The 27,784-nt window shown below is 46.1% G+C and overlaps 1 long non-coding RNA gene and 2 pseudogenes across 1 annotated transcript; 1 reads left to right on the top strand and 2 right to left on the bottom strand.

Annotated features, from left to right (window-relative positions):
* Nucleotides 1-368: 368 nt before the first annotated feature.
* On the bottom strand, nt 369-3,529 carry LOC114688973. The gene is made up of 3 exons (XR_003733827.2): nt 2,431-3,529; nt 1,946-2,047; nt 369-596 (listed from the first exon to the last, which is right to left on the bottom strand). It is a non-coding gene; the product is annotated as an uncharacterized LOC114688973 (long non-coding RNA).
* Nucleotides 3,530-8,635: 5,106 nt separating this feature from the next.
* On the bottom strand, nt 8,636-13,332 carry LOC114688974 (annotated as a pseudogene).
* A 10,525-nt stretch (nt 13,333-23,857) lies between these two features.
* On the top strand, nt 23,858-27,587 carry LOC114688975 (annotated as a pseudogene).
* The last annotated feature ends 197 nt before the right edge of the window (nt 27,588-27,784 follow it).

Below are 27,784 nucleotides of genomic sequence, written 5' to 3'. Positions count from 1 at the left end.
GCTTCCACCAATGCACTGTGGTATGTGGACATAATACACACACACACACACACACACACACACACACACACACACACCCAAATAAGTAAAATCCTAGATGTGGTGGCACACACTTTTAATCCCAGCACCCAGGAGGCAGAGGCAGGTAGATCTCCATGAGTTCAAGGGCAGCCTGGTCTATGTGGTGAGTTTCAGTATATCCAGGACCCACATAATGAGACCCTGTCTCAAGAAATAAAAACAAAACAGTGTTAAGATGGAAGGAGAATAAGTATCTCCTGTTGCTGGCTTCAAAGCTGGATGAGAAAGATCAATAGCAAGTGTTATGCCTGCGTCATGAGCCCCCCAGAGACCACCAGGAGCCTGAGTTCATAAACAAAAGCAAAGAGCCTTTATTGCGAGCTCGAGCTTGGGCTCTCTGTCTGTTCCAACACAGCGGTTGGATCAAGGAGAGCCCTGAACTCAGTTATGGCAGGGTTTTTAAAGAGTAAAGGATTCGAGGTAGGGGAATTCTGGATTCAGATGGGGGTTGAACTCCCGATTGGGCAGGAGTGGGGCTCAGAAGTCTTGTCAATCAGGGATTGGTACTGGCATTGCTGCAAGGAAATTAGCAACAATGTTAATAATAAAGGAAATTATATACAAGTGATGTGAGCTCTCCTTAATGTTCTGGAGCATCTAGTACTTGTTTGTCTCAATCCTGATTGGTCCCCCGTAGGGCACAGTTTGTGGCTTTTCCTGGTTACTGTAATGGTGAGGCCTAGTCCCAGTGTTGTTAGTCTGCAGCCTGTCATGGCTGCACTGATGTTAAGTTAGGCCTCTTCACAAGGAGTATGTGTAGGGAAAAGGGGCTGGCTAAAGAAACCCACCCTGACCCTGGAGCCCAGAACCAGGGAAAGATGGCTCAGATCAGGGCAGAAAGAAACAGTTTGGCTCAGTCAGATCAGAGCCATCTCTGCCCCTGGACAACTGACTTGTGTAACCAACGAATCACAGAGCAGGAAAGTAGAACCCTGGGCCCCAGGTTAACCCCTGGTTGACTCCACCCCTAAGATTTCCTATGTAAACTGACATGCCTGGTCAGTTAGAAAAAAGGCTGATCTCTCCACTCTGGTAGAGGCAGCTAGTTCTCCTGGACTCCTCCTTGCCAAATAAATCTTTTTTTTTTTAGACTTATTTATTTATTATATGTGTACAGTATCCTGCCTGCATACCAGAAGAGGGCAGCAGATCCCATTATAGATGGTTGTGAGCCACCATGTGGTTGCTGGGAATTGAACTCAGGACTCTTGGAAGAGCACCCAGTGCTCTTAACCTCTGAGCCATCTCTCCAGCTCCCAAATAAATCTCTTTCTCGAAAGAGCTTTGCCTGTGAAGATCTTCATTCACTGGCATAGAGAAGATCCTTGCTGAGACGTCCCTCAGTGGACAAAACAAAGGAGAGCTGAAAGAGCAGAGCAAGGAGGAGCTGAAGAGAAGATCTTTGCTGAGTCCCTCAGTGGACAGATCAAGAGAGAGCTGAAAAGTAACACTTTTCTCCTGAGCAGGAGGAGATTGCTACATTTCTGCAGGGGGTTTCCCTTTGTGCAGAGTGAAGCAAAGGAAGCAGCTCTCCCAGAGAGGGGCAGGATTGCTATATACTGCGTGGAGACCATCCCCCAATCACACCAGGTATACCTTGACTTCCCAGAACAGTGAAGATACCCTTCCCTGCTGAAGCAGTTCCAGGCCTGACTCTCCCGAGAAGTCAGAAAAATTTCCCTTCCTGGGTTAGGCTGCTTCTTTGCAGTTCCAGCCATCAGAGCTGTGCTAAGCAGCTCCAGGTGTTGCCTGCCTCCCCAGGTAGTCAGGACACCTTTCCCCAGAGTTGTTGCAACCAATTTATTTACATTGTTGGTACCAAAACCCAGGACTAAACCCACCGAATTGCAACCAGTTTACTTACAGTGTGTGCATTCTCTGAAAGCTTTGAACTGTCTGCAGCTACTGTCCAGAAAGGAACAGGGTTCTAACAATGACTCCAGTGAACAAGAAGAGGAATTCTCCCCTAGAGCATCAAGAAAATAACACAGTGCTGCCAGCCTTTTGTATTCAGCCCTCTGAGACCCATTGCCCCAGATTTCTGACTTCTGCAACAAGGAAATGAAATGAACAAACACTTAAGCCACTAAGTCTATGGTTTTTATTATGACAGCAAAACATAAAATAAAAAAAAGTAAGATACCGTGTCCCTCAAGCTCTACCTGATTCTTATCCTGACCTAGAGATGGTTCCAGGAAATGACCAAGTTGGAAATAAAACACAAGCCAGTGTTCCTCTCTTTTCCTCTTTTTCCAGGAGAGGAACATGGAAAGTACACAGCAGAATGTATACTGTACAAGATATTCTTTCTTCATGACTGCAACAAAATCCTGATGCAGAAAGACTTACCATCAAGAAAGCTTTTGGCTCACAGTTTCTGAGGGTTCCATGGCTGCTGGACTCCATGAACTTGGGAAGAACATCAAGAAGCAGAGGGAGGAGACACAGACCGGGAAGAAGTGTAACCTTCAAGTCATGCCCCCAAGCACCCTACTTCTGCCAGCCAGGTTCCACTTCCGAAAGTTCCACAGCTTCCCACAGCAGCACTGCCAGTCGGGGAGTGCCTATTCACTCACATTTCCTACAGAAACAAGACAAGTAGACTCAGAGAGAAAGCCTGTCTCAAAAACAGAGGAGGAGGAGGGGGAGGGGGAGGAAGAGAGAGAGGAGGGGGAGGAGGAGTCAAATTCAACCCTTATCTACAGAGGGAAGATGTTACATAAACAGGTACTGCTTGCACTAGCTGAGCCTGGTGGACTCCATTCACAGCATGGAACGTACAGAGCACTCACTTCCACATATGTGCACACACTCATGTCACGTAAATGAGACCATTCAGGATGTATGCTTATGTGTTTACTTATACAAGGACACTCAACAGCCCAACATATGTGAGAAAAGTAAAGGCAAAACCTCCACCTCCAAAGAGCATTCTCATAGTTGAAGACAAAACTCATTCTTCACATTAGCAAAAAAACCTCCTTCTAATCCTTTGTGAGAGCCAAAGTTACGTTTTAAGTTTTAGTTACTATGCCTAAGAGAGCCATGAAACAAAAATGCCTCCGTGCAGATCAACTCATCTAGGTAAAGAAGGTAGGATAGTGTTTGATTTCAGAAAATGACGATATAGGCTATATATATTCACGTGTCTAATTGAGACACGTTTGCTTGCTCCCTTGATTTAGAAAGACCTTATGATCCCATTTGCCATTTGTTTGCTCTGCAAACCTATACAGCTAAAAGCTTTGAGTGCACAGAATGTGGTGTCAGAGTGCCAACCTTTTGAATTCTAAATAAGTAGGACTTTTACATTTGTGGTATTCATTGACTGCATTCACAGTATTCATTCAGTAACTACATTTATGATATGATTTATTATTCATGATATTATGTCCTGATACTAGTGTTTATTTGTGGGACTTTTCCATCACACAAAATAGAAACTCTGTACTTAAGAAATCATTGCTCTATATTCCTTTCTTCTTCATCTTGAGATAATATCTAATCTTTCTGTCTCTATGAATTTGTATATTCTACATATTTCATGTAATACAATTCTATAGTATTTGTCCTTTTTTGAAATGTAAAAACATTTTATGTATAACTGCAGGAGAAATAATACACAGATAGCTTAAACATAAAAACAGGTTATATTCCAGAAGTCCAGGGTTATTTTAAACAGTAAAATATTTTCTCTGTAGAAAATAGTAAAAATGATAACATTTCCCAATAAGCCATTTTAATCCAATGACAGCTGAATTATACATATAAATATTGATTAGATTCTGGGATACAGAAGAAACCTAACTTCATCTGTTCAGAGAGCTATGGTTTTTTGTTTGTTTCTTTGTTTTTGTTTTTTTTCAAGACAGGGTTTCTCTGTGTAGCTTTGTGCCTTTCCTGGATTTTCCTCTGTAGACCAGGCTGGCCTCGAACTCACAAAGATCCACCTGGCTCTGCCTCCCAAGTGCTGGGATTAAAGGCTTGAGCCACCACCACCTGGCTCAGAGAACTATGTTTTACTAAAGCTGTGTAAGTGAGATTCCTATTCATCTTCCCCTTCACTGTTTTGATTTACGGCAGACATTTTTCTATAGGCTAATCCATAATCTAAAAAGATTTTATCCTTCCCTCCTGAAAGTACAGATTAGTAAGACTTTTTTTTTTTTTTTTTTTTTTTTTTTTTTGGTTTTTTGAGACAGGGTTTCTCTGTGTAGCTTTGCGCCTTTTCCTGAAACTCACTTGTAGTCCAGGCTGGCCTCGAACTCACAGAGATCCACCTGGCTCTGCCTCCCGAGTGCTGGGATTAAAGGCGTGTGCCACCACCGCCCAGCTTAGTAAGACTTTTTAACACAAGTTCCAAATGTTCATGTTGTGCCCAGATCATGACCCCCAGAGAGACCACCAAAGACGAGCATGCCAGAATGCAAAAGCAAGGTTTAATTTTGGATATCCAAAAGCAATACAAGCCTAGGCAGGGACTTCGTCCAATACATCCAACGCAGGGAGGCTGGAGGAAGTACCCACCTGTCTGCAAGCTCAGCTTTTAAAGGGAAAAGTCACAAGGTTACATCATTTAGGGGTGCTAGTACAGGTACAATTCTGATTGGTTCGTTTCTAGGGACTTCTAGAAATTACTTCTAAGGGAGTGGTTGCCCGCCACCATTTCTCATTGGCTGCCCTCAGGTGGGGGCATTTCTGTGATCAGTTATCCTGGAAACCAGGGAGAGGACATTCCATAGTCTGGCAGGCATTACCTCGTGACTATCTTGTGACTCTGTACTTTTTACACTTCCTGGTTTCTGGAATCTGAACTGACTGGTTTCAGTAACTAATGGCCTATTCCCAAAAGGAGAAATCTTAGGCCTTAGTTTTTGGGTGAAAGCATTTCTAAGATGGCTCATTTTGGTCTCACATTTCCCCCTTCTCATGTGCCTAATGGAACCCAATCATGGGTTTTGGACAGTTAGCTCCTAAGTATCCCTCTCTAATAATGGCCATGTATAGTTAGCCATCTTGTCTCTATGCCAGGGAGTTTCATTTTGACCCAGCATTTCAGCCTTTTCTGAACAGGGAACATGGGTGATGTATTCTCTTCTGGAACTGCTTCGAGCTGGCATTGGGGCGCCGTTGTCAAGGGGCCCCAAAAGGCTGAAAAGCTGGTCAAAGACTGGGCAAGGGGGCATTTGTCAGAAGCATGTAGCTGCCTGACCCCATAGGGACAAGGAAGAACCATATTAGCTGGGCTGGTCCATGTCTGCTTTTAGCAAGTCCGGAGCTCACAGTCGTCTGGAGCAGTGGAGTCAGCAACTGAAACCTGGAGGTGACTGCCAGCCAAATGGAAATCTGTTGAGACAAATTTAAACTAGGAACAGAAGTTAAAATTTATGAACTTATTTGGAACCCTTAGGTCCATACCCTTAGTAATGGGAAAAGCAGTAGTCCCAAGACCAGGAGAGAGGAAAAATACCATCTTTAGGAATACTTATCTGGGGTCCTTTCAACCTCTGTGAAATGGGTCTAGGTTTTTGTGGCTCTTTTGATCCTTTGAGGCCTACTTACAAAATGACATAAAAGTTTTAGATACATTAGTATTACCAATCTGCACTGAAATCCATATTGTAGACAAAGCAGGTAATGGGTATCAGCAGAAGTGGACTCATACCTCTGAGTCCCAACAAGTTACATTTAAATATGACATCTAAAACAAATCCAAAATATTGAGCTTGTGACTGAACAGTAAGTAGTCATTGCTCTACCAGCTCATCAGGACTCCTAAATGTTAAGATCTGAACCATAGAACAGGAGAGTAATCTGAAACTTATCTCATTTTGGACTCATATCTGAACCTTTATGACTTACTTAAACTTTTATATCTTAGAACATTTTCCTAAAAGTGAGCTAACAAGAAAGCTATAGCCTTGCAGAAAGATCTGGTTGTCTGATGCTGCCATGCTGACAAAGTTAGAGCTAGCCTGGCCATCAGTACTGTCAGAGATCTGAGAAGGATAAACTATATCTGAGTGCAGACCAAGAAGCTTCCAATCCTATAAATTACAGGGACCAATCCCTACCCAGGTCTCCATAGCATTGGAGGCACCAGTCAGAACAGTATCCATCTTCTTCTGCCATCAGGTCCAAAAGGCAGAGTATTTTTCCTGTGGAATAGGGACATGGAAGTCTGCAAAGTGCTTGCCACACAAGAATGAGGACCTGAGTTCAGTCCTCAGCACAGGTCCCAAGCTGGGCAGCTTGCAGTCCTGTGCTAGCGACAGAGCTGGATCCTGGGGCCTCTGGACAGCGATCCTAGCTCAATCTGTGAGCCCCAGGACAGTGAGAGGCCCTGTTCCAAAACCCAAGCTGAACAGCTCCTGAGGGACCACACCTGAGGTTCATCTCTAACCCCACATGCACATACAGACAACCCCAGCCCCCTATACACACACTCACACTAACCAAAGTTAAACAGCTGTTACTTACCCACATGTCTTATTTGTTCAGAAATATCATCTCTGAAACCTGACACATCCCACATAGCCAGGAGAGCCAAAGCAAGAGAATTCCTCTGCCTCTCGCATATAGGGATTATAGGAGAACGAATAATGATGGGCAGTCCTCGCAAGGAACATTTCAATGCAGACAATGAAATCCTACAACAGCCACAAAAATATCCAACATCTTTGGTCTCAAATCTAGTTTTCAAACTAACATTATCAAAGTTACTCAGGATGTCTATTTTTTAAAATATACTCCAGATTATATTCATTTTTAAAATTTTTTTCCACTTCAAAACATCACAAGCCAAGATTTACATCTCTTTTGCATTTTCTCGGTAAAATATTTCTAAATTATTTTGAACTGTCCAGATCTTGAGCCTACACACAAAGAGGATTGTGGAACCTTTAAGAAAATTGATGGGTTGGGGGCTCCTTCTGCTCTTCTGGGATATCAGTCATGACATCTTCAGATAGCTTGGCCTCAGAAAGTGTATCCTGTGAAGCAACTGTGTCTTCCAAGTCTTGATGTTGGCTTGTATCAGGAGGTTCCTACTCTTCTGGGACATCAATGACAATGTCTTCACATAACTTGGATGCAGCAGCTGCATTCTGTGAAGTAATGTGTTCAAAAGCCTGATATCAGCCCATCGGGGAGGATGGCTTTGAACCTGCAGAAACTGCATCTTGTGAGGATGAGGAAAGCAGACCTGTGTGTTCAGAATGCTCCAGGTTTTCAGGAAAACATTTTTTTTTCAGGTAGTCTCTTACTGTTGTCACTTTAAGATAATATAAATTTATTAGCCAGGGGGCTCCTGCTCTTCTGAGAAATCAATTATGACATCTGTGAACGTAGCTCAGTTGGTAGAATGCTTGCTTGCCTCAAGTGCTCAAAGCCCTGGGTTCCATCCTCAGTGTTGAATAAACAGAAGCCCTGAGAATGTGGAGGTTGGAGAACCATCCTAGGCTACAAAGCAAGTTCCAAAACAGCCTGGTCTACATGAGACTTTATCTCATTAAAGAAAGAAACAAAAGATGAAACTTCAGACATAAAAACAATTAGCAAAGTCCAACTAACGGGAATCCTTTCGTTCCAGGAAGCAGGCTAAAAGCTTATAAAATCCAGAACGGAGCTTTCAAGGTAGTTTATCTGATCTGGTCAAGCCCAGTATCTGCACAGCAGATGTGATTTCAAGAATAGTTTTCTGGGAACTGATGGGTACCGGCGAAGCATTCTAAGCAGCAACATTAACTGTTTTTCTCCACCAGGTTCCACCTCCACTTGTAGCGGCAAAGTGAAATCAGACGGGTCTGTTTAATGTTCAGAGATGAAATGTTTTTCTGATCCCCAAGCATTAAAGGCTGACAAAGGGATCCTGCCAAACAGACTAAGAAAGGGTAAAGGTGCTGGACCCTCTTACCTTTACATTGTGATATTTGAAAGTACACAAGGTAACCAATATCAGGATGCCAATGATATAAGTGAGGATGACCAGGGTTCAGATTACACACGCTGGGCATTTTCATAAACAAATTAGCTTACGACAGCCAAGAAAACGAACCAAACCCGAGATTTTGGCACTTTTGATAGACCCCAGACCCAGGGTACTATCTTCTCGAGTGGGTGCTCCAAGAACCCAGACTCCAGTCCAGTTGATGCATTAGCAAGAGGTTTATTGGAGACTGTACAGAAGGGCAAACTCTGCTCCTAAGAGCAAGAGCCACATCTTACTGCAGCCACATGGGGGTTTTTAAAGGAAAAACCCACAAAAGCCATAAGGTTACAATTCCCATACAATTTCATGGCCTGATCACAGGGTGATCACAGAGTGGGTACAGTCAGGTCCGCATGCACATTCTTCCTGAAACCTCAAGGGGGGTATCAGGGCGGGAGTGCATTTTACACAAAGGTCACAGTGGTCCTTCATGGAACACCTGCAACTATCCCAGTCACAGTTGAGCCCATCTCTTAACAGAAATCTCTTTACATTGTTACATTGTGGCAGGGGTGGTTGAGTAGTGTGGCTGAGTCAGGTTGCCCTTGGAACTAGATTTTTAGTTTCTCATTTCCTGGTGCTTTGGGGGTGTAAGCTTGAAGGGTTAGGGTCTTTCACTTTCTCTTCTGGCTCTCTCTAGAGAAAAATTTACCAGCTCACGAGGCAGCATGACGGCATCTAGTAGTGCCTCAATTTCTTTTTTATTTTTAACTTCCTTTCCTGCCGATGTTAATAGTCCCCTCTCCCTGTATATGGCTCCATGCACATGCATGGTTGCAAATGCATACCGGCTATCTGTGTAGATGGTGGCTTGCTTACCCGCTGCCATGGTGAGGGCTTGGGTGAGCGCAATCAATTCGGCTTTTTGAGCCGAGGTTCCCTCTGGGAGGCTGCTAGACCAGATGACCTTATTCTTGTCCACCACTGCCGCTCCCGCCTTCCGCTGCCCCTCATTTAGGAAACTGCTGCCATCCGTATACCATATCAGGTCCGGGTTGGCCAGCGGTTGGTCCGTTAAATCTGTCCGGACCCCAGTTTCCTCCGCCAGGATGGCACCACAGTCATGCACTGGCTCTCCCTCCTCTTCTTGTTGAGCAACTGGGAGGAGGGTGGCTGGGTTAAGGACGGATGGGGGCCCGAAAGTGATGCGGTCCCGGTCCAGGAGAGTTGTCTGATAGTATGTGGCCCGAGCATTGCTGAGCCATCGGTCCGGCGGCTGGCGGACAATGCTCTCCAATGCATGGGGAGCTACAATAGTCAGATGCTATCCCAGAGTTAATTTATCTGCGTCCCTCACCAGCATGGCGGCAGCTGCCACTGCCCGGAGGCAGGTTGGCCATCCCCTGGCTACAGGATCAAGCCGCTTTGATAGATAGGCAGTCGGTCTTTTCCATGGACCAAGGGCTTGCACTAGGACACCGACAGCCACCCCACCCTTCTCATGTAAGTACAGGGTGAAGGGTTTACTCACATCCGGGAGAGCAAGCGCCGGGGCTGACAGGAGTGTCTTCTTCAGTTTCTCAAATGCGAGCTGGTGCTGCTCCTGCCAGACAAAAGGGGTCTTTTCTTTTAATAAGGGAGAGAAAGGCTCTGTTATGGCAGCGAACCCTGGAATCCAGAGTCTGCAGAACCCAGCTGCGCCCAGGAATTCGCGTAACTGCCGGCGATCTGTTGGAGTTGGTATGCTGGCCACGGTTTGCTTCCGGGCATCTGTGAGCCATCTCTTTCCTCCTTCCAAGGAGTAACCGAGGAAGGTGACTTTGTTTTTACAGATCTGCGCCTTTTTGGCAGATGCCCTGTACCCCAGGCTAGCCAGGGTATCTAGAAGTTTTTCAGTCCCAAGTTTGCAGGCGTCCTGAGTTTCAGCTGCCAGGAGTAAATCATCTACATACTGGAGGAGAGTGACATCAGGGGAGGTCTCTCGATACCTCCGAAGGTCTCGGTGTTGGGGAGTTCTTAAATCCTTGCGGAAGTCTAGTCCATGTTAGCTGCCCTGTCCTCCCTTCCTCAGGGTCTGACCATTCAAAAGCAAAGAGCTTTTGGGAATCTGGGTGGAGGGGTAGGCAGAAGAAGGCATCTTTCAAATCCAGAACAGTGTACCAATTGCGCTCTGGAGGCAAGGTACTCAGGAGATTGTAGGGGTTGGGCACTGTAGGGTGAATGTCTATCACCCGGGAGTTTACTTCCCTCAGATCCTGGACCGGTCTGTAGTCATTTGTTCCTGGCTTTTTTACCGGTAGGAGTGGAGTGTTCCACTCTGACTGGCATGGTTTCAGAATGCCCAGTTCCAGAAACCTCCTGATGTGGGGTTTTATGCCTTCCCGGGCTTCTCGACTGAGCGGGTATTGTCTTACATGCACGGGCACCGCGGTGGGGCTTAAGGGTGACTACCACCGGGGGTTGTTCTTTAGCCAGTCCAAGGCCCCCTGTCTCTCCCCATGCATTAGGAAACCTGTGAATCCATTCCTCGTTGTTCGGGGAGACAGTAGTTACAGAGGTTTTAGCTGCTGCTCCATACAACCGATACTCCTCAGTGGCTGGGAGTTCTAATGTGAGGAGATGGAGGTCCCCCACTTTTGGGTGTGCAAATTTTAATTCTGGGCCCCAAGCGGTAAAGGAGATTTGAGCTCCCAAATTTGTCAGGAGATCTCTGCCCAAAAGCGGCACCGGACAGTCAGGCAGGACGACTAGGAAGGAATGCTGTACAGTACCTTTTCCCAAGTTGACTGTTCTCTGGGTGGTCCAGGGTCTCTCTCTGCTTCCATTCGCTCCTTGAACCAGTGACTTTCGGGTAGATAGAGGCCCCAGCGGATGCTAGATGGCTGAGTAGACTGCCCCTGTGTCCACCTCAAAGTCCACTGGGGTCCCCTCCACTTCAAATGTTACCCGGAGCTCGGGGAGGGGATCCGAACCCTGACTCCCTCAGTCCTCAAGGGCAAGGACCTGTCGACCTCGCCCTTTTAACTTCTTTGGGCATTCTCTGGCCCAGTGACCTTCCTCTTTACAGTAGGCACATTGATTTGGTCCCAGAGGAGAGCGGCCTCCCCGGCCTCCTCCTCCTCGCCCCCGTGGCCCTGGCCCGTCTCTTACTGCGGCTGCAAGAATCCGTGTCAAATCCCGATTCTGGCGTTTTTGTCGTTGTTTCTCTTTTTCCTCTCTTTCTTTTTCCAGTCGAATCTCTTTTTCTTCCGCAGTCTCTCGTTTATAGTAGACCTTCTCTGCCTCTTTAACCAGATCTCTCAGGCTCAGCCCTTGCAATCCATCTAATCTCTGCAATTTCCACCGTATATCTGTGGCGGACTGTCCTATAAAGGCCATGCTTACTGCTCCCCTCAATTCCTCTGACTGTGGGTCAAAGGGGGTATACCTTCTATATGCCTCCATGAGTCTCTCAAGAAAGACAGAGGGGGTTTCTTCGGGCCCTTGAAGAACCTCACCTACCTTAGCCAAACTAGAGGGCCTTCTGGCCGCTGCACGGAGACCCGCCATTAGAGTCTGGCGATAGAGAGACAGATGCTCCCTACCTTCTGGAGTGCTTGGGTCCCAGGTCGGACGTCTCAAGGGGAAACGCTCATCAATGAGATTGGCCGTCCGTCTGGTCCAGGGACTAACTTCCTAGCTTCTAGGAGGATGCGTTCCCTTTCTTCTGTGGTGAAAAGGACCTCCAGAAGTTGCTGGCAATCGTCCCAAGTAGGCTGGTGGGAATACATGATGGACTCGTGGTGCCCGGTTAGTCGGGTGGGATCTTCAGAAAAGGGTGGATTATATTTTTCCAATTATATAAATCTGAGGAAGAAAATGGCCAATATTGGAGGGCAGGCATGTCTCCCCCAGCCCCATCCTCAATGGTTCCCCCAATGGGGCGCAGGGGCAGTGTGACTGCCGCTGGGACCTCATCATGAGGGCGTGCCCTCCTTTGCCGGGTGCCCTGTGTTGTCCCTGAGGGGGAGACCAGAGCCGGTCCGGATTCTGCCCCAGCTGGCTGTGGCGGCGGTCTGTAGGGCGGCGGGGGATCTAGATCAAGAGAAATGAGGTCAGCCTGTGACTCTGGCAGGGGTGCAGGTGTCGGGGTTAACGGAGAAGACTTAGGCGGTTCAGGGGTTTTGGTTAGAAGGAGGGGGGCTTGGTCAGTAGGTGGTGCAGATGAGTTGGCCTGGAGAGACCGGACCCACTTAGGTGGGTCTAGCACCAAATCCTCCCAGACCCAGATATAGGCTTGCTGGTCCGGGTGTCCATGGGTACCTGGAACAAAAATCTTCTGTTTAACTGCCCTAATAACATTCAGATCAAAAGTGCCATCAGCGGACCACCCAACACCAACTCAGATGAACAGAAAGTCTGCCATTTCCCTTTCTTCACTCGAACCGCTAGGTTTGAGGCTCGGGCTGATACTTCTGACCAGTGGGCGACGGTAAGAGAGAGAGCTGTAGAGGCAGTCTGGCCCATGCCAAACAGATAAAACAAGACACCGAACGACACGAACAAACCCACAACACACAGAGACAGGACAAGCCGGCAAAATGGTATAGAAAATGAAACCAAAAGATAATCTAGTGGCCCGGGCCTCTTAAAAAGTCTCCTAGGCAAAAGGGTATCCGAAGGGGTCCCTTTTACAGGGACCCCACACTCTAGAGCGTCCTCCAGAGCTGCAGCCTGTGGGTTCTGGACACGTCTGTCCCCCACTGTCTGGGTGTCCTCACGGGCAGCCCAGACACCTGCTCACCCTCCCAAGCCGACTCACCACCAGATGTGAAGATAATGATCTCGGTGGGACCTCCAAAAATGTTAGAGTCGGCTCTGACAACAGAAGCTTCACTCCGATATCAAGTCACTCAGAAGCAGTTTATTGTACGTGTGCACACGGGTCAACAGTCAGGCTGAGGACTGAAGACCCCGAAGCTCCAGCTTATAGGCTTTTTATAGGGCAGTTTTATACGGGTGGGGTAGAGGGGTTACTCGGGGTTCAGACACCTAGCTGAGTCTTGGGGGTCTGGGTGGTCTGGGTGGGTAACAGCAGTTTCTGGGAAATCTTGAGTACATCTCGTGGCTTTTGCAGAACAGCCTATTTTTCGCAAGGCGGCAGGGCTGTGGGCAAGCTTTGTACCTGCAAGAGCTGTGGTTTTTGCTCAAGCAGGGGCAGAAGCATTTTTAAGCAAGAATATAGTTTCTTTTTATATTGTTCCCATTAACTCTTCACCATAAGAATCTTTTTCCTACCCGATAAGCTCAAAGACGATAGATTTTTCCCAGTTGGTGTTCATAGCCCCAAAGTAAAGACTTAGTTTTTCTGTCTAGTTGCCTAACTTGAGTTTTCTTTGTGCTATTTTCCTATATTTTCCCTATTTCACTACTCTCAACCTTCCTAATTTTTCATCGATAGAAAATGAGAGACATAGCCGGGCGGTGGTGGCGCACGCCTTTAATCCCAGCACTCGGGAGGCAGAGGCAGGCGGATCTCTGTGAGTTAGAGGCCAGCCTGGTCTACAAAGCAAGTTCCAGGAAAGCTACACAGAGAAACCCTGTCTCGAAAAACACACACACACACACAAAAAAAAAAAAAAAAAAAAAAAGAAAGAAAGAAAATGCAAGATAGAAATATCGAGAAGATTTTATGCTGCAGCACCTGATATTCTTCCAGAAATTTTTATCAGGAATTTTTCCTTTCCTCTTGAGGATAAAACACCCTGCCCTATTAACTTTTTCTTTTCACTCAAAACAGGAATGAGCCCCAGTCCCACTCTGCCTTTTGTCAAGCACTCTGAATATTATAAAAATATGTTATTATTACTTTTTCTTTTTCTTTGTCCCTGTTCAGGCGCCATCTGTGGAGGGGCTACCCACCACACCCACATTAGAGTGCTCTCGAGTAGGAGCAGCAGAAAATGTTAGAAGGGTAGAGGGGGGAGAAACAGATAATACAGGATAGCCTCCAGAGGGCCTGGGTCCTAATCCATCAGGTCTCCACTGTCTCTGCCCTAGGTACATAAATGAATGCCAAGGAGTGAAGCAAAAGACCTCCCCACAGCACAGCCGAGTGCAGACCATCCCAGACACCTGCACTCAGGCCCGTGGTCCAATCATCCTCTATGCGGACCTGCTGGGTAAAGCCACTAGGAACCTGAAAATGGGCTCCCACACTGGTCTTTCTGCAGGACAGAGCAATCCTGTCCCTTTCTGGGAGAGCTGCAGTGGAGCCTTGCTCAGCCCCCACTGAAGGGGCTTCCTAGCAGAGGTCTGCTTCTTCTCTAGCCTAAGATGTTGCTTCTTTTGCTTCTCTTTGCAAAAGGGGAAACCCCTGCAGAAATGTAGCAATCTCCTGGCTCTGGAGAAAAGTGTTACTTTTTCACCTTTCCCCCTTGGTTAGTCCACTGTGAGATGTCTCCGCAAGGTTCTTCTCTGTGCCAGTGAATGAAGATCTTCACACCCAAACCTCTTTTGAGAAAGAGATTTGGGAAGGAGTCCAGGAAAGTGACTGCCTCTACCAGGGTGGAGATAACGGCCACCAACTGACCAGGCTGGGCGGTTTATATAGGATCTTGGGGGTGGGGGGCGTGTCATCCAGGGATTGGTTAGTTTTTTTCTGCCCAGGGATTGGTCAGTTTTGTGGGCGTGGATCAGACATGGCCCAGAGCCAAACTGTGTTTCTTTCACTGGCCTTTTTTTTTTTTCCCTCCAAACACTAATTCTAAGGCCAGGGCACTTTTCTTTTCACTGACTCTGATTCTAGGGACCAAGAGTGTTTCTTTGGTACTGGTTTCAGAGTCAGGGCATATTTCCTTGGTTCTGGGTTTGGGGATAAAGTGTTCATTTCTCTGGCTCAGGTCCCAGACCCAGGCTGTGTTTCTTTCCCTGGTTCTGGGCTCCAGGGTCAGGGTGGGTTTCTTTAGCCAGCCCCTTCTCCCTACAGGATTGCCACGAGATTCACATCCTTTTGAGAGCAGACTGTACAACATAGCAGAAAAACAAAAACTCCTTCAGTTTAGTTAACCACAGATTTATTTTCTACCTTGTTAAGAGTTTATTAGGAACACTGTCTTTAACTGGTGCCACCTTTAATCCCAGCACTGAGGAGGCAGAGGGAAGCAGATCTCTGTGAGTTTGAGGCTGGCCTGGTCTACAGAGAGAGACCAAGACTCAAAATAAACACACACAAAAAACAAAAAAACACACAAAAACATTTGATGTCAAAATATGAAACATAAACTACCTGGGAAACTGCTCCCTAAAAAATCCAAAATATCAATTTATGATTTATCTATTAGATCTTAATGTTATGCAACTCACAAAATAAAAGAAAGCCATGTTTTTTTTTTAAAGTTTAACTTTGTATTAGCCTTTGAGCTAGAATTATTTATGAAATTATCCTTTATTTCCTTGCTGCTTAGAAACTGGGTTAGCATATACCTTAATACTTACGGTAAAATTTACATGCGGGGTGTCTGGGTCTTCTGATGCTTACCTGCAGTTTACAGGAAAAGGTGAGCTGTAGTTAACAATTATTAGTCAAGTTTTCCAAAATTAGGCCTTTTTTTTTTAAACTTGATGATGAGAGATTATTCTCTAGTTTAATGGTTCTTAGTTTATAATGTCTTTAAGTTAAAAGGAACAATCATGGGCTGGAGAGATGGCTCAGAGATTAAGAGCACTGGCTGCTTTTCCGAAGGTTCTGAGTTCAATTCTCAGCAACCATATGGTGCCTCACAACCCTCTGTAATGAGATCTGGTGCCCTCTTCTGGAATGCAGGCATATATCCAGCCAGAACACTGTATACATTTAAAAAAAAAAAAGGAATAATCATATCATACATATCTAGAAAAATGTTTCTCTGTTAGTGACCAAAGTCAAGTAATTTTCCATAGGTTTACTGAAGTAAATAGACTCTGAATTTTAAAAAAGTGTTGCTACCGCTACACCTTAAGAACGTGTTCAGGGCTGGAGAGCACTCAGTGGAGCACTCAGTGTTAAGAGCACTTGGTACTCTTGCAGAGGTTTAGTGAAATCTAGTTCCAGAGTATCCAGTGCCCTCTTCTGGTCACCACGGGCATTGCATGCACATTGTGAACAGGTATACATGCAGGTAAGACATTCGTATGCATAAAATAAGTCTCTAAAGGGTACATATTAAGATACTGGTTTACTTGGTCAGTCATAAAGTTGATTTTTGCCATTTTTAAGGATATGTGAGATGGTTGGTGTCTATGATGAAGGGAAATTTGGTTTCTCCAATGCAAGGACTTACTTGGTTATAATAATTTGTCAGAACTGGTAGGTAAATCATCATTCTTCTTAATTGTACTAAATTTGTTTCTGTTGCTAAATATTATCAGACTATTTCTTGAGAAAAAATTATTTTTTAATTTGTACATAAAACTTGAAACAGCTTTAATGAATACCTTTATACAATATAGAAGTACAGTAATATGTTCATGAATGATTTGGTGACTTACATGCAGAGCTGTTTGCTCTTGTGACCCCACAGCCCTGTGGGGATAAGCATGATGTGCCCTCTAAATAAACAAAACAATGCAATAGGCCTATTCAGTAAGAGGGAAAAGTTTAATTGGCACGAGAGGAGAGAGTTTAAATAAAAATAGAAGAGTTCACCAGGTGGTGGCGGCGGCGGCGGCGGCGGCGGGGGGCGGCGGCGGCGCGGCGGCGCGCGGCGGCGCGGCGGCGGCGGCGCACGCCTTTAATCCCGGCACTTGGGAGGCAGAGGCAGGCAGATCTCTTGAGTTTGAGGCCAGCCTGGTTTAGAGAGCGAGTTCCAAGACAGCCAGGGCTACACAGAGAAACCCTGTCTCAAAAAACCAACCAAACAACAACAACAAAAAAAAAGCAAGAATTCAAATCTCTGATCTATATTTAGAATTAAAGGAAAATAAAATCTGAATTTTTTTTTTAAAATGAGTACTGTTCTAGGAACTGAAAGGCTCTCTTAAGCTGATGTGTATTTCATCTGAAGTCTTTGGATAGTGCTTTTTACAGTATAGTAAACACTTCTAATACATAAATTATTAGAAGTTTATGATGGTGCCGAGCATGGCATTGCATGCCTTTAATACCAGAATTTGGGAAGCAGAGGCAGGCAGATCTCTGACTTTGAGGCCAGCTTGGTCTACAAAGTGCAGTTCCAGGACAGCCAGGGCTACACAGAGAGAACCTGTCTCAATACAGAGGGGGAGAGAGAGAGAGAGAGAGAGAGAGAGAGAGAGAGAGAGAGAGAGAGAGAGAGAGAGAGAGAGAAGAGAAAGAGGGAGAGAGGGAAGAAAGTAGAGAAGTAGAGAAGGAAGGAAGGAAGGAAGGAAGGAAGGAAGGAAGGAAGGAAGGAAGGAAGGAAGGAAGGAAGAAAGCTTATAATGGAAATAAATGGTGTCTGTCTCCAGAGCTTTCTCTCATGTTCATCTCTATGACCAGCAGTCTTTTTCTGGGAATGTAGTCTAAAGAAATGGTAGAAGTGTTTTAGCCTTCTGGGATGTAACGCCCTTTATAAGAAAGGACTGGAAACACTCTAAACCCGGTGGGCACAGTTTGGTCTTCCCATTGGCATTTAGACAGATACTAAAAGTAAACCTTATGAAACATACACAAAAGTTAGCTACTTTCAGTTGAAAAAGATATTGGGGAACAAATTTTCATTTTAGTTCATGACAGATGTTAGAAAATTGGGTTATGACTGTGGAATACCCCTGGAGTGTTTGCCTATCACACAGCCCTGGGTCAGATCCCAGCATGAGGGTCACAGTTCCTATGTACAGAGAAACGGCTCAGTGCTAAGAGTCTGTTTGTTTTTAGTGGTACTAGAGCTAGAACCCAGGGCCCGGGAGTGTGTGACAAGCACCCTGGGTGGCCCTGCTCCAGTGCAAGGTCTGAACTTGGTTCTTCCTTTACTGCTCTCATATCCTGAAGTATTTTAAATGAGCATAAAGTATCTCCTGGTTTTAATGGGAAAGTAAGCTTCCAGAAATGCTTCTTGCTGTTGAAATGCTGGTTGGTTATTGTAACTGACTCTAAAGACGTGGGCACTTATTTTAAGAAGTAAGGCCAGCTGGACTTACACACTGCTCTAAAGGAAATGGTTTGTATGATGCAGATTTCATGATCACAGTTATATTGAAACTGTACTTATTTAATGTGTTGCCTTATAAACTCTGTGTGTGTGTGTGTGTGTGTGTGTGTAAATGTTACACAAGAGACTAGCTAATAATAATAATAAGTTTTTATAAAAGTGGCGGTAATTTGTGTTGCCTTTTTCTTTGACTGAAGGAAACCTTCCGTTCATGTCATTTGTTTATTGCTTTGAGTTCCAGTACGTGAACACTTAGAAACATGTTCAGGAAAAATGTTACGTACCTCTCTTGAGAAATCTCACATAATATGCATCTTCAGCAACATATTAAAAGCACTAAAACGTCAGTAGACTCTGGTTTCAGCTTTAGGGAAAGGTTCTGTCACTGTCTTCCTGCTGCAGAATGTTGAATGTTGCTTTTGTTTCTAGTTTGCCATGTACTGCCTCCTGCTGTTTTACACAGTGCTAAAGGAAGAGCTCAGCCCTATAAAACCTGTTGGCAAATTTCTTTGTGTCAAACTTGTAGCTTTCGTCTTGTTCTGGTAAGTATTGCTTGCTCTTAAATATCCTCATTTTATAAATGCCAATAAAACTGTTGGTTAAGGAGTTTTTTAAATAATGTGAATACAATGCCAGGCTCAGTGGTGCCTGTCTGTAATCCCAGCTCTTGGGAGACTGAGGCAGGACTACCACTCAAGGCCAGCCTGAACTAGGAAGATGCCTTTGGGGCTGGAGAGAGGCTCAGCAGCTAAGAGAGTGTGCTGCATATCCAGAGGACCACAGTTTGGTCCCCAGCACCCATGCCTGGCGGCCCACAACCTCATGGAACTCTAGCTCCAGGGGTCTGGCCTCTGTGAGCATATGCACAGACTTGCAGTCAGAAACACACAAGAACATCATTTTAAAAAGCCATCCCTTCAGGTCTTGTAAGATTTACAGAAACAGGGATGGAGAGATGGCTCAGTGGACAAGAGCACTTGCTACTCTTGCTGAGGACCTGGGTTTAGTTCCCAACACCAACAAGGTTAGTGGCTCCTAACCTTCTGTAACTTCAGATCCAGGTTATGCCCTCTTCTAGTATCTGCAGATACTGCACATGCATCATATACACACATGCAGGCAAAATGCATGCACATTAAAATAAATATTAAATAGTTTTAAAAAGATAAAAAACAAATAATCTTAGTCATGTGTGGTGGTACATACCTGTAACCCAGCATTCAGGGTGAGGCAAGAGAATCTCACATTGTGAGTTTGAGGACAGCCTGCTCTATAAAGCAAGTTGTGGCCCAGCCTCTGTCACCTTGTGTTATCTTGTATCTGAACAATCAAAGAAATAGTCAGATGGCCACTGTGACATTTAAAAGATGAAGATAATTTGAGATAGCCTAAATATCTTGATGTTGGTGTGGTGGTGTATACCTTTAATCCCAGCACTCCCGGGAGGAGAAGCAAGTGACTCTCTCTGAGTTCAAGGCTAGCAGGGTCTACATAGCAAGTTTGAGGCCAGTCAGCTACATAGTGAGACCCTGTCTCAAAATGAACAAATTACTTAAAATCTGTCATAACTAAAACAGCTATCAATTTGGGAGAAAACATGTAATGACAGGGAAATGTTTATCAGTGAGTGTCCTTTAAAACACAGGGTAGGGCTGGAGATCCATCACAGTGTCTGCATGGTGTATCCACTGCCCTACTGTCTGTCCTCAGTGTCACAAAGCAAACAGCAAACTAGCCATGGTGTTAGGACAGGATAGATACTAAGAGTTATAGAAACAATCCGATCCAGTTTAGCAATTCAGCAGGGCAGAGGAGAAGGAATTCATGAAATTGCACCGCCAGAAGTAATCATTAGCAGTTGAAGGCACACATCATATGCTACAGAGACTTCTGGGACTCGATGGCATTAGAATGCAGATACTCTGTGGGCTGGCAGGCTAGCTCCCTGGGGAAAGGCACTTGCTATGCACGCCTAATGAACTGAGTTTAATCCCCAGGACCTCTGTATAGGTGGAAGTAGAGAACCAACTCCACAAACCTGTCCTCCTGGCACCCTGCCACACTAATCATAAGAAGTAAGGCTTAAAAAGGGAGAGAAATCAAAACTGAAATTAGTAGGGCCAGTGAAATGGACCAGCAGGAAAAGATGTTGCCATCACCAACCTGACAATTGGAGTTCCATCAAAGAGCCCACGAGGTAGATGGAAAGAAATGACTCCTGCAGGCTGTCCTCTGACCTCCACACACACAACATGTTACATGTGTGCACACACACAGCCAGAAATAAATATTATTTTTGTCCTAGTAATTATCCAGGCATGGTGGCACGTACCTTTAATCTCAGCACTTGGGAGGCAGAGGCGGCCAGATCTCTTGAGTTCAAGGCCAGGTTGGTCAGCATAGCAAATCCTAGAACATCCAGGGTTCCATTGGTAGACCCTGTATCTAAATGAATGAATGATAAAATAAAATCCTAGTAGTGAATACACATGTAAACACACTTGAGTATCAGGCCTTTCCTTACAAGCTGTTAGATTCTAATTATTTCTACATGGTTTCAAAGCAAAAAAGATATACGAACCAAATGATGAAGGTCTGAGAATACATAATGAAATTCATCTTATGAAACTAATAGAATAAATTTGTAATGCAGGGTGAGTATATTTCATATAAGCAGACCTTGTTTGGGAATATGCCCTGAAGGCAGAACAGTGGGGTGTCCTGGGGTACACTGAGGCCTTCACTGTTTTTAGACAGCCTGGTCTACAGAGCGAGATCCAAGACAGGCACCAAAACTATATAGAGAAATCCTGTCTCGAAAAACCGGAAAAAAAAAAAAAAAAGTTTTCCTGAAAACCCGGAGCATACTGAACACACCGGTCTGCTTTCCTCATCCTCACAAGATGCAGATTCTTAAAGGTTCCACAATCCTCTTTGTGTATAGGCTCAAGATCTGAACAGTTCAAAATGTTGGAAAAATTCAAAGATAGGCCAAAACCAGATATAACTACTATATATAATATACACACAATACTAATACACATGTTAGTATATATATTTGTGTATGTTTTATTTATCACAAATAACATTTACATTTCCTAGACTTTGGCTTTCTGTTAGGGTATCATATATTCAAACAGGAGGTAACAACTTCAGCTGAACACTTGCATTTCTCAGGAGGATGGATATTTGAAAAAAAATCAGTGCTTCTTACCACTGCATGAATGTAATGCTCTGGACTGAAACTGTAAATATAAAATTAAGATTGATTTAATTTAATCATAATCATGTGCCATTTAAGTTTACATAATTATACTTTAATTACCTGTATTTGAATAAATGCAATACCATTTTCTGAAATTCTACATAGCTTCCTCTTTTCTTTCTTTTCTTTTTCTTTCTTCTTTCTTTCTTTTCTTTTCTTTTCTTTTCTTTTTTTTTTTTTTTTTTTTTGAGACAGGGTTTCTTTGTATATCCCTGGCTGTCATGGAACTCCCTCTGTAGATCAAGCTGGCCTTTGACTCACAGAGACCAGCCTGCCTGCGCTATCAGGGACTAAAAGCATGCACTACCACCAACCTGGCTGTGTCTTACTCTTTGAACATAAATTATTTATTTATTTTATTTTGTTTTATTTTATTTATTTTCAATAGAGGGTTTCTCTGTGTAGTTTTGGTCCCTCTCCTGGATCTCACTCTGTAGACCAGGCTGGCCCTGAACTCACAGAGATCTGCCTGGCTCTGCCTCCTGAGTGCTGAGATTAAAGGTGCACCCACCACTGCCTCCAGCCAAGCCTATTCTTAAATTGACTGGTCTTGACTGTTCTAGCAAGACAGCTGGTCATATGACTAACTGCTATTTCTGCTCTTGTAATCAAACTTGCTTACTCTGCTAACAAAGATGACTAGGGCAACTATAAGATATATATGTTAAAATTAGAGCCTGACCACATGTAGACAGAATATATGTCATCTTGTGGGTTTTGCCTTTATAAGCCTTGGGCTGATGTGGCTAGGGGCTGCATCTTGGGAGTACTCTTGGGCACCAGTAACTAAATAAAAAGCCTCTGTTTATTAAAGTTTGTTTAGGGTCATGGTGAACCTCTGAGCAACCCTAGAACCATAACAGAGGCCCTGTGTCAAAGGGCCTGCTTAAGATTGTTCAGCAGTAAGGCGCTTGTCACAAACCTAAGCACCTCGGATCCCAGGACAAACAGTAGGAGAGAAACAACTCTTGAAAGTTGCCCTTCACCTCCTCCACATGGGGAGCTGTGGCATGCACTAGGCACTTGTGTAAGTGTGTGTTTGCTCTCTCTCTCTCTCTCTCTCTCTCTCTCTCTCTCTCTCTCTCTCTCTCTCTCTTCTCACACAACACACACACACACACACACACACTGGGCAATTGTGTGTTTTTTCTCTCTCTCACTGGCTCTCCTGTAAGTGTTCTCTCCCCCACACACACAATAAATAGATAAGTGTAATTAAAACTTGCACTCAAGTGAGGGCACACACATACACTGGGGGGAAAAACAAAACAGAACATGATACACTTGTAAAGATAACTACCACAGGAGCTCACCACACACAGCTCTAAAAGGGGACATAGCCAATTATGTCACAAGACAGAAATATGACCCCACAAACATGTTACAGGAAAGACCACACGACAAAGTTGCTCAGACACTAAAGACTGAGGAGGATCAGAAGAATTTATTACTTGTGGGCTCTGAGGAGAAAAAACACCCTGGGTTTGAGCAATTGCACGTGGGTTTCTACAACATTTATAGTTGTCGCATTATTGCTAAACCATCTTCATTGGTGGCTTAAACTACTAAGAGCCAATAAGGGGCCGATATAAGTTTATAAAGGGAAATCCCTCTCTATGGTCAGTTAAGCACCTTTCAGAAGCAAATACTGGATCAATAGTTAAACCATTCTCCTCTCGAAGGACACTAGTAAGGCGGCTGTTTTGACGGGATAACAGTTACCATTTCTCAGGAGAGGTTTACAGTTACATTTTTCCCTTTTTTCTATTCTTGTCTTACTCTGTTCAAAACAGAGCATATTCCAATAGAAATAATAATATCCAAGACACCAGTTACAACATATTCTAGATTATTCTACACAAACATCTAGCAAGCAGGAGAACCGCACACATACAAGCAACATTCACAGAAATGCAGTTACTCTGGCACACGAGACCACGCCCACTCACAGAGTACACACAAACTAACAAGCTGGATAGACCGGCGGACGGCATTGGCTGAGATCACCCACTAGCGACCCACCTTTCTCTCCTCGCGCACACCATTTGCGGATTTCTCAAGGTCTGGCCCCAGACTTCCTTAATGAACTTTGGGATCCCGCCCTCAGGCCCTTGGCAACTGGCTAACCTGGGGTGGGCGGAGCAGAAAATACAGTTGGCCAATTGGGCTTGTGCACTCGTTTTCCGCCCCTTCCTTGTTTGGATTCTTAAAGGGACTACCTGCCTACGCAAGGAAGAGCCCGCTTCCAAAGGCAGGCTGCTACCTTGGCCCTTTTAAAAGGCAGAGCCACGGAGGAGGGGGGTGTTCTGGGCGGAACCAAGGAGGAACCAATGAGCAACCCCTATCAGGCCGAGGTCAAGTGTGCAGGTCCGAGCACAGTCTGCAGGCACCAGGTAAGCAGGGGACTGGGAGGGAGAAGCTGGACTCTGCTGACGCCCGGCTTTTCCAGTGGCGATCGCTGCGACAGTCGCCGACTATATATATGGCTTTGAGAGGAGTCTCCGCGCGGCTACTGAGCCACAGGCCCGGCCTGCACTTCCCATGTGTCCCGCGTACGTGGAGCTCGGCGGCAGCACACACCGGTCAGTGCGGGGGCCCGGGATGGGGTCGGCAGGGAGACACAAGGACACTTTCTCAGTGTGTCTTTCTCATCCTGTGTTTGCAGAGAAGACACAGAGTCGATCGGCCAAATGTAAGATCCACCTTCCACCTACCCCCGGTCCAGCTGTTGTCTTACCCTTGGTGGTCTCTGTCTGTGATTGCAAGGACTGCTGGAAGGGAGGCTGGGTTGTGCCCAGGGTCAGAAGCGCTAAGGTCTTTGTTTCTATTGGGCTAGAGAAGGGTTGTGTTTGTCGGACTGTTTTGAAGCCAGCATTCACCTGGAGCGATATGGGGAGAAAGGGTGCAGCTTAGAAATCTGGAAGAGGAGGCGGGGTCTGGCTGATTCGAATCCCATGCCCCACCCAGCCTCTCGTCCTGGGTTTGACTGGAGGGACCCACTGGTGCTGGAGGAGCAGCTGACCGCCGATGAGAAACTCATCAGGGACACCTTCCGAAACTACTGCCAGGAGAGGCTTATGCCGCGAATTCTGCTGGCCAATCGAAATGAAGGTGCCCTGGTGTCGGGTGGGCACCCCGGGCTCCTCAACCACACAGGATTTGCACCTGCTGCCGTGCACACACCCCAGCTGTCCCTAGAGTCAGGGACGATGTCAGGCTGAGACAGGACATGACTCTGGCACCCATCTCTGCAGTTTTCCACCGGGACATCGTGCATGAGATGGGGGAGCTGGCGTGCTGGGACCCACCATCAAAGGTAAGGACATTCCTGTGGATGCTCTGCAGTCCTTACTCCCAACATCCTGAAAAGCCACCCCTTCTCTCTGTAAAATGGGCAGTGGAAAGTCCCAGCCAGGGCAGCCCCAGCCCACTTCCAGAAGGGCCCCATTATAGCCCTGCTCAGTCCCTGGTCCCAGCCAGGCTGAACTTTGGTCGTCTTTGATCTACCTGATCCTCCTCTACACCAGGGTATGGCTGTGCTGGAGTGTCATCAGTGGCCTATGGTCTCCTGACCCGAGAGCTGGAGAGGGTGGACAGCGGCTACAGGTCAATGATGAGTGTTCAGTCCTCCCTCGTCATGCACCCCATCTACACCTATGGGAGCGAGGAGCAGCGACAGAAGTATCTGCCCCGGCTGGGTAAGCAGCCGCTGCCTGGTAGAGGGAAGTCAAACTGTGGTCTGGAACGCAGACCCCAGTGTCCCCATAGCCTGCCTACCTTATTTCCTACAGACCACTTGCCAGGCCCTAGGGCTCCGTTGCCAGCCTTGATCCATGCCGTTTGTCAGCCTTCTCCTCCCCTCCCCTCTGACTTCACCCCTGGCCACCATCATCTCCTCTTGGATTTGTTTTCTGGGCTCCTCATCCCAGTCCAAAGTTGAAAGTCTTAACTGCTAACCAGGTCCATGAGGCCCATAAGCAGGCTCTGAGCCCTTTCCTCTACCTCTCTGGCCACTCACGTTTTATCTGTAGATAGGGTCTCACTATATAGCCGTTTGGCTTGCAGCTTTGTAGACCAGTCTGGCCTCAAACTCAGAGGTCTACCTTTGGCCCCGAGGAGGGGGAGCTAGGATTAAAGGCCATGCACACCATGCTCATCCCTCTGACCACTCTTCTTCTGATTACTCATCTACTAGGGGTTCTCCAAATAACCACCTTGGTGATTACTCTTCCTCATACCCTCCTTCAGGCTGGGTGTGGTGGCACAGGCCTCTAATCCCAGCACTCCAGAGGCAGAGGCAGGTAGATCTGTTAGTTCTGGGCCAGCCAGGGCTACAGACTGAGACCTTCTCAAAAACAAACAAGAAAAAAAACCCCAAACTTCATGCCCTCCTTCAGCTAAACCTCTTAGTGCCCTTCAAGACACTTTTGCCAACCCCTTCCTTCCTGGCCTCCCTCACATTATGCCATTGTGATTATCGCCTAGACCGTTTCCTCAGCTCTCAGAGCGCAATGATGCAGGTTTATCTGCCTTGGTCACAGGCCTGGCTCAGTGGTGAAGATAATTTATCAGATGGATGAGACTGTAGCCTTATGACCCTGTCTTGTGCTTGCAGCCAAGGGTGAACTTCTGGGCTGCTTTGGCTTACAGAGCCCAACCATGGGAGTGACCCAGTAGCATGGAGACCAGAGCTCGCCACAATCCATCAAACCAGAGCTACACTCTCAATGGACCAAGACTGTGAGGGGCCCAGAGGTGGTGGGTGAGGTGTGTGAGGATGTCAGCCAGATCCCTCCATAACTTTCCGGCCTCCAGGATCACCAACTCGCCCGTGGCTGACCTGTTCGTAGTGTGGGCTCGGTTGAGGATAACTGTATACGGGGCTTTCTGCTGGAGAAGGAATGCGGGCCTCTCAGCCCCTAGGATGGAGGGAAAGTTCTCCTTGCGTGCCTCATCTACTGTATGATCATCATGACAATGTGGAGGTGCCCGAGGAGAACGTGCTCCCTAATGTGTCCAGCCTGCGGTATGTTGGTAGACACCTTGGGAAACTGGTGGGGGTCACCTCCTAGCTCATCTTTCTCACCTTTCAAGGGAGAGCTAACATAACATGGTCCTTGTGCTTGTGGGGCATTGTGGAGTCTGTGATGCTCCCTGTTCATGGATGGGCTAATTGTTCCTTTTGGGGTTACCCCTTGCTCATTGGCTCTGCCCAAGATGCATATGGCCCTGGACCACTTCCTACTCTGCTTGTATGAGCAGCTTCCTGTCTCCTGCCAGCTTCTTGCATCTGAGCACTGAGTCACGCCCCATGCTGTACAGGACTGCATGCACATACAGTGGAGAGGCACTGAACAAGGCTTGCTGCACCCAAGTTTTGGTGTGCTCACCCTATGTGATTTAAATGCAGATTCCCTTGTCTGGGGCATTTGGGAGATAGATTTTCCTGCTTCACAGTTGGTTCTTCCCAGGCCTTCAGCTGACAGACCTCTTGTCAATCCTATAGGGTCCTTTTGGCTGCCTTAACACTGCCCGATATGGCATCACGTGGGGTGTGTTGGGAGCTGCTGAGTTCTGTTTGCACACAGCCGGCCTAAGTTCTGTTTGCACTCAGGCCCATGGTCCTAATCATCCTCTATGCGGACCTGCTGGGTAAAGCCACGAGGAACCCAAGAAGGGCTCCCACAGGACATACAGATCATCCCACAGCACAGACCCACTACAGGATACAAAGGCATGGGCTGGAGATGTAGTTTAGAGAGAACAATGGTTGCCTAGCATTTGGAAACCCCTAGGTTTCACCCCCAGTATCCACCCCAAAAAGAAGAAGATGGAGAAATGGTTCCTTGGTTAAGAGTATTGGCTGCTCTTGCAGAGGACCTGGCTTCAGTTCCCAGCACCCACATGGCAGCTGACAACTCTCTGTCACTCCAGTTCCAGGGGACCTGACATAGCACATGTACATACATGAAGAAAGGAAGGGATGAAACAGGAGAAATTTGTTGCAGGATCTTGAGGCACAGGCCTGTGATCCTAGCCACTCAGAAAGTCGAGGCTAGAGAATCAAAAATTTGAGGCCAACATGGCGATAAAGTAAATTCAAGTTGGTCAGAGCAATTTAGTGAGACTGATAACAGTCTAGGAGTCTAGAGGGGTTCATTTTCCCTGACAGGTTAAGAATTAAAAGGCAGGGAAAACATTGAGGGTAATTGTAGCATGAATTGCTAAACGGTCTTATTAATAAAAGCCCAGAGCCAGGAAAGGGGTGAAAACTGAGAGATCAGAGAAATAGGAAAAAGCCACAGTCAACCTCACCTCACCGACACCTCAGCCTCCAAAGAGACCTACTTCCTGTATACCTACACCTATATGCCTTTCTGT

The sequence above is a fragment of the Peromyscus leucopus genome, chromosome 5 (assembly GCF_004664715.2).
Source record: "Peromyscus leucopus breed LL Stock chromosome 5, UCI_PerLeu_2.1, whole genome shotgun sequence".
Lineage (NCBI taxonomy): Eukaryota > Metazoa > Chordata > Mammalia > Rodentia > Cricetidae > Peromyscus > Peromyscus leucopus.
This window is presented reverse-complemented; position numbering and strand designations above follow the sequence as displayed.